Source organism: Pseudorasbora parva, chromosome 19, assembly GCF_024679245.1.
Source record: "Pseudorasbora parva isolate DD20220531a chromosome 19, ASM2467924v1, whole genome shotgun sequence".
Classification (NCBI taxonomy): domain Eukaryota; kingdom Metazoa; phylum Chordata; class Actinopteri; order Cypriniformes; family Gobionidae; genus Pseudorasbora; species Pseudorasbora parva.
This window is the reverse complement of record NC_090190.1, coordinates 10,046,281-10,055,869: the sequence shown is the minus strand read 5'-3', so window position 1 is coordinate 10,055,869 and position 9,589 is coordinate 10,046,281.

Genomic DNA, 9,589 nt, shown 5'->3' with positions numbered 1-9,589 from the left:
TGATTATTTCTGAATTTCACACATGAATTGAGTGATGCATTTTACTCACAGGCTAGGCTATATTTGGGGGGGGGGGGGGTAAATATGTTGTTAATTATGTTTGTTAGATAATGTTAATAAATCATGTGTTTTTAATTAAGATACACAGGATCATTTTTGATACCTTTTTTGTACCAGACCAGCTGATCCACTTTACCTGAAAATAAATTTGTCTGGAGTGCATGATATCAAAATGTATATTGGTATACCTTGCAAATAACACATTATATGAAATGTATAAAATATTGAAATATTACAGCTGGACCTTAAAGTTAGCAAAAGTAATAATAAAGAAAAGGTATCTCTTTATCGGAATTCATCCATATTGGGTGGCAACTATGTTTTACACTTAAATAAGTTTCTTATAGCCAAACCTATACCTGTGAATAAAAAGCTTTCCAGACAATTCAGGAAATGAATTCATACTGTATGAAAGGTGATCTGGGGATAATGCCAAAATAAGCTCTCTGGGGCATCCAATCCCAGACTGTACTTCTAATGGGAAAACTTTGCAGGTTGGTCTGTTTCAAAAATTAAGTGAGCTTCCTTCACCCTGTCTCAGTGATAGAGCGGATAGAATATCAGCAAAATACCTTACAACGGTTTTTCTCATGAACTCTTCCATGAATGACATAAACTGAAATTGTTCTACCTATTTTGAGAAGAGTAGCATAAGAACTAAACTGCATTCTCTTCCACACATAGTGTGCTAGAGGCTCATTCGAAGCTCCCTTGATGCTAAATTTACACAGCACACATAGGTTAAAGGGTTTGTTCATCCAAAAATGAAAATTCTGTCATTAGTTACTCACCCTAATTTTTTCGTTCCAAACCCGTAAGACTTTTGCTCATCTTCGGAACACAAATGAAGATCTTTTTGATGAAATCTGAGAGATTTCTGTCCCTCCACTGGCAGCTACACAACGATGCTTAAAAAAGTGGATAAAGAGATCATAAAACTAATCCATATGAATTGTGTGGTTTAGTCCAAATCTTTTGAGACTGAGTCACTTTATATTGAATTTATGCTTTTATTTAACTTAAATATAACCCATTGTGTGAGGCACCGTTATGCTTTTTAATACTTTACTGTAAGGTTTTTTATAGTAAAGTATTAGTTAACAACATTAGTTAACATTAACAATGAAATACCTCTAAAGCATTTATTAATGTTAGTTTATTTGCAGTTAGTTAGTTAATAATAATAATAATAATAATAATAGATTTTATTTATAATGCACTTTTCATTCCGAAGAATCTCAAAGTGCAACAGAGGGGGGGGGGGGGGGGGGATAACAACAAAAAATGAATAACAAGTAAAAATATAGAATACTTCAAACAGTCAACCAACACAGAAAACAGAACAGAAACAGAGCTGATGGTGAACAGAAACAGAGCTGATGGTGAACAGAAACAGAGCTGATGGTGAACAGAAACAGAGCTGATGGTGAACAGAAAACAGCTGATGGTGGAAGTCTCTGTTAGCTCCGCAGCACACTGTGGTCCACTCCATGTTTCAGATTTCTCCCAGCGGCAGTGTCCCGATGACATCGCCGAGGCACGACAGCTGAAAACCAGATGATGGGTCTTCTTCATGATGATTCAAACGATGGGGATCGCTGCAGCACCATGCAGGAGTCAGAACATTCCTCCGGGCACTTCTGTGGACACACCGGGGCCGGCGCAGATGTCCAAGCCGCTCCACGGTCGCAATGCAGGACGGAACAGCGGCGCAGCCGAGAAGCAGAACATCCCAACTTCATGCCGGACGCCGACGACGAGAGCCCGGATGACGCTAGCCCGGTGCAAACTTCAGCCACCATGCAGCCCAAGCCCAAGGGAGACCACCAGTGAGCACCCGCGGCGAGAAACATCAAATGTCCTCCAAACCAGAAACCAACCGCAGCAATTCAAACGTAAACATTAGAGAAGCGGTTGAAAACGGCGAAACGACGAACAACGACCTCTCAGTGGCTGCCAGTGCCAGCAATCAGCAACAGTCCCAATTGTAGCTCTGACTGTTAGACTAGTCACAAACATAAGGAAATAAAATAAAATGTAAATCTAATAGTACATTAACATGATCATTTGTGGGTGGAGAAGCGGCGAACAGACAACGCCAGCGTCCTCTCCCCCACGTTGCCTAGCAACCTACCAAGTTTCACTTACTAAGTTTTCACCTACCTAGTTGCAACATAGGCTACTAAAACAAATCATTAAAATAAAAAGTTGTATCATTAATATTATTCATCGGACCTGAGTTAACATCTGTTATCTGTTCATAAAATGAAACTAGAACTTGGCAGATTCTAGTGATTTTTGCGAAGATGTTTTCAATAGTTTAGGTATTTTTGTTCTTTTTTTCTGTTCTTGGTTGTCAGAGATTTAAACCAGCAGACAATGGAATCAATTACTTAATAAAAGAAGAGCAGAAAATATGGCGGATACTTTTTTGGACACTGAACGAGTTTGTTTGATTATGATCTTTTCCTTAGTGAAGATGTTGATTGAAGATGTTCAACTCCAGATGAGCAGTCATCTGAACTCATAGAGGGCAGGGCCATGATCATGCTCAGAGTAGTGAGAGGAATACAATGTCATATGGCAGATAGGAAGGATGCTCTGGGGTCCGTTTCCCAAAAGCATTGTTAGCCAACTGTGGTTGTAAGTTCCATCGTTATCAACATACCGGTAGTTTAGCCAGTCTGTGTTTCCCGAAACCATAGTTTCAACGAACATTCGTAAACAGCATCGCAAACTTGTGTAGCCTAGTTGTAATGACAGCTCTCGACCTGTGGTTAGAAGCATTGTTTATTGTTTGCATAACATGTGGACTTAATAAATACTTATCTTGCGCAAAATAAGCAAGCTGACATTTAGTACAATCAATATCTAATATGTTGGATATTTTTGTCTTAGTTTGTCAAGAGATTTAAAGCAACTTTTTTGAAGAGTGTGCATGTGTGAACATGCTATGTAAGAACGTGCCTATGATTGAATCTTGAAATAAAGCAAAATAACTGAGAAAAATATAGAATTAAGATGAAATAAGAAATTGTATTCAGACGTCATGTCCTTAATTTATAGCACAACATTTTTTTTTTTATCTCAAAGTAATTCATTAAAAGCAGTTATTACTCCACCACCTGTGTGACATCATTAACCAACGTGATTGGACAGATTTGCGACAATACGATTTAGGGAAACAGTCGTGAATAGCTAGTCGATTTTGGTCTGCAACTCAGTCTGTAAACCTGTACATTCATTTCAACAGCTTCTGTTACACATTGTGGGTTGTGGGAACCAATCACAGACTGGCTTATCCACCTGGTGCGCTATTGGCGGGTTTAAAACGATGACAGATAGAGAAACGATGGGTCATGGCAGTTGATCACGATTGTTTGCCCTTGGTTCGGACCAAATGAACCGAACTAGAGATGTGAAAGCACCCTAAAATACAAAGCAGACTCCTCAGACAATGTTCAATCTTAAATTGAGCTTGGTCTGGTTATAGCCAGACAATCATACTATGTTACGCACCCATGATTGGAAGGACAAGATTGGGAAGTGAATTAACCTGTGTTGGTGAGCATAACTGGATGTCATCCTTGAGAACCCTCCTCTTCTCTGGGTGAAAATGAGAAGAATCAATAATGAAGAGTTTTGACTGGCACCAGTTGTTCGAGGAACTTCATGGCCTTAATTGTTTTCTAATTATTACTGTAGATTATTATACAATCCACAATCTATTATGTATGTTTTATATTTTATTTATTTTTATTTTCAATAACCAAGAAAGACACATGGCAAACATGAGTGATTAAATAACTAGACAAGACACACCAGTGATCAATGATTAACCAATAAACCAATGACAACATGGGAACATGATGAACCAGGAAGTGCATGACAAAAGAAAGCATGACTGTGAACAACTTAACATGAACTCAAAAACATGAACATGAAAATTAACCAACACCAAACACCCGGTGACAGTCACCTATTTATATAGTGCTTTTTACAATGAAGATTGCCTCAAAGCAGCTTCACATGGGTAAGAGGTAACATAATGCTGTTTAATAGAATTTAATAGAAAGTAATATACTTAAATATTTAGTGTCCACAACTGAGCAAGCCAAAACATTTACATTACATTTACATTTAATCATTTAGCAGACGCTTTTATCCAAAGCGACTTACAAAAAAGGGGAGAGCAATAGAAGCAACGAAACAAACAAGGCCAACAACCTGTAAGAGCTGTAGAAGTCTCAATTAAGTAGCACAGTACACAATTTTTTTTATATATATTTTTTTATAGCCATCTACAATAGCCATCTACAATAGCCACCTACAACAAAAAACTCATGTACACAAAATACAGAACACTGGATTTTGATAGCCATGATAACAACCCATTAGGACTAAGGCTGTTGCCCCAACTGTTGTCGTTATGCAGATTCAGTGGCCCAATGGGTTGGTTTTGTATGGCATTCTAGCTAAACACGCAGCAATAGCCATCTACAACAAAAACTCACGTACACAAAATACAGTACACCGGATTATGATAGCTATGATAACTATGTAACACACCCGCCTGAAGGCACAAATCCGGATGAGAGATGTAGATATGATGCGCTTTTTGGTCGTTGCTGTGGTGATCAGTAAATGCTATTCTGTATTGGTCAGGTGCAATTGGAAAAGATGTGTCTTAAGATGTTTTTTAAAAATGGCTACAGACTCGGCAGCATGAATTGAGATCGGCAGGTCATTCCACCAGGTGGGAACGGTCCAGGAAAATGTCTGTGAGAGCGATTTCATGCCTCTTTGGGATGGAACCACGAGGCGCCGCTCGCTCGCAGAACGCAAGCTTCTGGAGGGTGTGTAAGGCTGAACAAGTGAGTTTAGGTATATTGGTGCAGAGCCAGTGGTTGTTTTGTAGGCGAGAACTAGTGCCTTGAATTTGATGTGAGCAGCCATTGCAGTTTGATGAAGAGAGGTGTAACATGCGCTCTCTTCGACTCATTAAAGACCACTCTCGCCGCTGCATTTTGGATCAGCTGCAAGGGTTTGATAGTGCATGCTGGAAGCCCAGCCAGAAGAGCATTACAATAGTCCAGTCTGGAGAGAACAAGAGCTTGAACCAGGAGTTGTGCAGCCTGTTCTGATAGGAAGGGTCTAATCTTTCTAATGTTGTATAAAGCAAATCTGCAGGACCGCAAATCTACAAAAGCCAAAGCAAACTAGGGGCGACAGTGGCAAGGAATCCAAACTCCATCAGGTGACATAATGGAGAGGGAGAAACCAGGCTCAGTCGGAGTGCCAGGCTCAGGCTCTCCCCGCGCCAAACAAACAAACAGTGTATAATTATGATTCAGGCAACATTATAAATCAGAAGTCATATTAGATCCAAACAGTCAGAATATTTGTCCAGTTCCATCAAGGTGAAGATCGGAGTCATCACACAGATGACAGGCTTGTTTATGTCAATAAATAACAGGGATCATAGGGAGAGTCTAGTTGATCTAGTCTCTGGGGTGGAATATTTTATTTTATATATTAAAATAGACAAATAATCTCTTCATTTTAAATGAACAGCAATATATTTAATTATTAAATATATATTATATATATAATCAATAAATTATTAAAGTATCATTTGATGATCTACAGTATAATCTTTACAAACTTATTTATAACCCTTTTATATTAAAGGGTTAGTTCACCCAAAAATGAAAATTATCTCATTACTTACTTACCCTAATGTCGTTCGACATCCAATCATCTTCGTTCATCGGAGGTGTTCGACACCTCCATTCATCTTCGGAACACAAATGAAGATATTTTTGTTGAAATCCGATGGCTCAGAGAGGCCTTCATTGACACCAATATCATTTCCTCTCTCAAGACCCATAAAAGGCACTAAAGACGTCGTGTCCATCTCACTACAATCACTCTACAGTGACTTTGTGAGCCAAAAAACTAAATAACAACTTATATAGTGATGGGCCGATTTCAAAACAAAGCTTCAAATGGTTATGAATCAGCGTATTGATTCATGATTCGGATCGCGTGTCAAACTGCCAAACTGCTGAAATCATGTGACAGTGGGGATCCGAATCATTATTGATACACCGATTCCTAACATTCAAAACTTTGTTTTGAAATCGGCCCATCATAATTTGTTATTACGTTTTTTTGCACACAAAAACTATTCTTGTCGCTTCATAAAATGATTGTAGAATCACTGTAGTGAGATGGGCTTTGTAACAACGTCTTTGGCACCTTTTATGGGTCTTGAGAGAGACCTCCTGAGGATCTTGAATCCTGCTCTGCTTCATACTACATTAACGTTAATAATCGCGAACATGATTTCTGCCCTAGTGTAATCCCGATTATTTTCCACCGGCTGTTAGGTGAAGACCACATGCCCCAAGATTCTGAGCTTGAACTTGGCATCATCAAGCTACACCTTTAGTTTGAATAGGCACCCTTTAGTGGACCAAAAAGTTACATAGTGTAGCTTTAATTCATTTCTGATTTTTTTAAAGTGGCAATATGTAATTTTCGCTGCTAGAGATCACTTGATAACACCTTAATTTCGCAGCAACATGGGAGTTGTTGTCTTCACATCTACAGCTGATGGAAAAGAATCTGATGGGACTCTGGTAGAAATCATATTTATGATGAGCTAATGTATTAAAGATTTATTAACATTACTGTAGTATGAAGCAGAATGGGAGTAGAATTGAGAGCTTGAGAGCAGTGGAGCTTTTATGCCCCAGTCACTACCACCTGTTCTAATTATGCATATGTGGGGTAACGCAGTGCTGTTTAATCATAAAAGATACATTTGAGCGTTTTAAAAGTTATGTTAAAATGCTACTCTGCATTCACTCGGTGGCTACTAAGACACTTGTTGCACACTGCAGTAAGCTAGATCGGTAAAACATAGTACTCACGCTAAATTAAGAAAACAAGATTTAAACACTGTCTTACTTTGTTAAGATATACAACAATTATTAGTTTTCTGTAAATGAATGTATCCAAACAGTTGCTCACCTCCCTAATAAAACACAATATATTAAAGTGTCATTGGTGTTTCCATGGTTTCTACAAAATAAAACCAATAAGCGAGGGTAACGGGTTGGATGTCATTGATAGGCAAGGCATGGACACAGTCCGTGTCCTGGTTAAAACAGACAATAAATAACATTGTTCTATTGGTTTTTGGGTATATTTTAATCCAAAAGGCTTACAAATTGTGCCTTTTATGTGAAGCTATTAAACCATTTACACTGATTCTAAGCTATGAGACCTATTTCTAGTGGACATCATTAGTATTACAGCCTTAAACTGTCATTGATATTAGTGGCTGATTTTTAGAAATAAGTATTGATTTCAACCTTTCAATCAATGTCTTCTCTCAGACTTCACATTTTGCTCATGCTGCATGACCTTCTGCTCAACCTTGTTTTTGTACTGTTTCTCTGTTTCTGTTTGTCAGATGGCTCATTTCAAGTTTTTGTTGAAGTTTTTGTTTCCACTGCAGATCCTGTTTAAAGACTCTTTGCTTTTCATTGAGGATGCTCTGGGCTGCTTTGGGTTTGTTGCTGGCAATCTGTTTTGTGGATATTATTGAGTCTACACAGAATGCTATGTTATTGTTGATGGTGGGAACCTGATCATCCAGGTTGGAGCTTGTCTTGAGGAACAACTCCCGGGTGGTACAGTCAAATCAGTGTTTGTCAGCTGCTTACATCACCACCTTTACCCTAAAACACTAACATTTACACATCAACAGTGAATCTTACACCTGCATTATTCAACTAAAAGATTACTTTAGGAGGAAGCTACATGTGTTCTGTTCATGGTCAAACTCAAGTCCTAAACAGTTTAACAGAGAGAAAATACATATACACACCGACTAAAACTTGAGCATGTTGACAGATGAACATGACCAAAGGGAATTAAAAAGAATATTTTAAATCTCTCAGCTTATTTTTGCTTACCACATTTCTAGTAGAGAAAATGCTTTGTTTTGTGGAAATACAAAATGCTGCCTGTGTGTCTAACCGAAAGGATTAGCAGTTATTACTGGTGGGATTGTAAAAGGACTCAAATCTGTTTATGTATGTTATACAGTTCCTGACAAAAGTCTTGTCACTTGTGTACAAATTGACCTAAAGTGCCGCTGAAATATATTTCTAATCAAGATATTTTGACAAGAAATGGCTCATTTTAATCCCACCAGCTTTTGTGATAATGTTTCAGTGAAAAACTAAACTTTCAAAAAGTATTCTAATATTCACAGCTTGATAAAGCCCATTGAGTCAATATGTGCAAAGACATAAGTGCTGTCAACTTGTCATATGAGCTTCACCTGTGACTAATAATGGATCAATTAGGTCTCAAGTGTGTATAAAAAGAACCCCAGTACGCTAGACCTTCACATCAACTGCAACTAGACCTCTGCAAACATGCCTAAGATTCACCCTGAGACTAAAGTTTTGATTATCAAGAGGCTGAAGACCAGATCCACTGCTGATGTGGCAGACACCTTCAATGTGTCAATGTGAGTCAAGTACAGAGGATAAAAAAAAGATTTGAAGAGACTGGAGACGTTTTTGACAAGCCCTGGTCAGGCAGACCCCGCAAGACAACTGCTCGAGAGGACCGTTTGTTGGCTCGAAAATCCAAGGCCAGCCCATTTTCCACTGCAGCAGAGCTCCACGAGACCTAGTCACCTGAAGTCCCTGTGTCAACCAGAACAGTTTGTCGGATTCTGTCTCGAAATGGCCTCCATGGTCGAATCAGTGCCCAGAAGCCAGCACTAAACAAAAGACAATTGAAAAGCCGTGTGGCATTTGCCAAGGCCCACAGCCTGCTAAAAGGATGGACGCTGGAAAAGTGTCAGAAGGTGGATTTTTCAGATGAATCTTCTGTTGAATTACACCACAGTCACCGCAAATATTGCAGGAGACCTACTGGAGCCAGAATGGATCCGAGATTCACCCAGAAAACAGTGAAGTTTGGTGGCTGAAAAATCATGGTCTGGGGTTACATCCAGTATGGGGGTGTGCGAGAGATCTGCAGGGTGGAAGGCAACATCAATAGTCTAAAATACCAAGAAATCTTAGCTACCTCTTATATTCCCAACCATAAAAGAGGCCAAATTCTGCAGCAGGACGGTGCTCCATCGCATACTTCCATCTCCACATCAAAGTTCCTCAAGGTGAAGAAGATCAAGATGCTCCAGGATTGGCCAGCCCAGTCACCAGACATGAACATCATTGAGCATATGTGGGGTAGGATGAAAGAAGACGCATGGAAGACGAAACCAAAGAATATTGATGAACTCTGGGAGGCATGCAAGACTTCTTAGCTATTCCTAATGACTCCATCAATAAATTGTATGAATCCTTGCCAAACCGCATGGATGCAGTCCTTCAAGCTCATGGAAGTCATACAAGATATTAAATTTGGATCTCACAGCACCACAACTTAATTTGCTGACATATTTTTGTATTTGCAGTAAATTTGTTCAATTTCT